Genomic DNA, 1,211 nt, shown 5'->3' on the forward strand with positions numbered 1-1,211 from the left:
TACATCGATTATATATTATTTATGAACGCCATGAGAAACTAATCCTTCTATGAGCAAATGGAGGTATGATTTATTAACTATTGTGTAGGGTTACTCAACGGATCAGTTGTTTGGGAAAGGGAGGACGTGAATCAAACCCTAGGCCTGACAACCTCGAGAGGTCATCAAGGTGGGAATTAACCCAAAATTGGTGCTCACCTGTGAACACCTTACCCCTAAACTAGTCTGGACTATGAGATCGAGAGATAGGTAGTTCTTGCTAACTCGTTATGTTAGTGGAAGATTGGAAAATCCTGCTAGGGCAATGACTAGTTAATTGATGAGGAACCCTGAATGACAGTTGATGGAGATTACCGAAAAGTGAGCTAATCACCCGTAATCATATTTTATTTATTCATCCTTTTTAATCTTTTAAATCTTATCTTTTTATATTATTTTATTTTTATTATTATAAAAACCCCCAAAATCCTTTATTTTATATTCTTCGTAATATTACTGAATGGAAAGTACTAATTAGATCTTTTAATGTTTAGGTTAGAATTGATCTAGCGTTCGCCTCCCTTGATATGATTCTCAGAGTATTGACCCACTCCATTGTAAAACTATATTACAACTAGACTCGTATACTTATGAATATCGCCTTATAATTATATATTTTAGTTCAGTATTCACACTCTGGACATTAATACATCTGGAGGCAGTTAGTAACCCTTGATGAGGGAACCTTCTCAAAAGATCCTTAAATCTCTCTCATGCATTATATAATGTCTCCAAATCAATTTGAGAAAAAAAAAAGAGATGTCAATCCTCAACTTACCTATTTTAGCTGATGGGAAGTACTTCAATAGAAACTTCTTAGTCATCTTATCCCAAGTCGTGATAGAAGCTCGTGGAAGTGAATTCAACCACTATATTTCTTTGCTCCTTAAAGAGAATGGGAACAACCATAAGCATATGGCATCATAAAAATGCAATTAATCTTGAATGTGTCGTAATTCTCTAGAAAGTTAGCCAAATGAGCATTTGGATCTTCATCTTCCAACCGAACAAATTAAACATATTGTTGTACCATCTAAATTGTGTTTGGCTTGAGGTCAAAGTTGTTTGTAGTAATATTCAGTCTGAAGATACTTGATTCAACCCCAATCAGAGTAGGCTTAGCATAATCAAACATAGTACAAGAAGCATGAGGTGTAGGAGGTCGTTGATTA

General features: G+C 34.8%; 1 non-coding gene across 1 annotated transcript; it reads left to right on the forward strand.

The window, feature by feature from the left end:
* The first annotated feature begins 706 nt into the window (after positions 1 to 706).
* On the forward strand, positions 707 to 815 carry LOC128287157 (small nucleolar RNA R71). Its single transcript, XR_008277853.1, has one exon. It is a non-coding gene; the product is annotated as a small nucleolar RNA R71 (small nucleolar RNA).
* Positions 816 to 1,211: the final 396 nt, after the last annotated feature.

The sequence above is a fragment of the Gossypium arboreum genome, chromosome 13 (assembly GCF_025698485.1).
Source record: "Gossypium arboreum isolate Shixiya-1 chromosome 13, ASM2569848v2, whole genome shotgun sequence".
NCBI lineage: Eukaryota > Viridiplantae > Streptophyta > Magnoliopsida > Malvales > Malvaceae > Gossypium > Gossypium arboreum.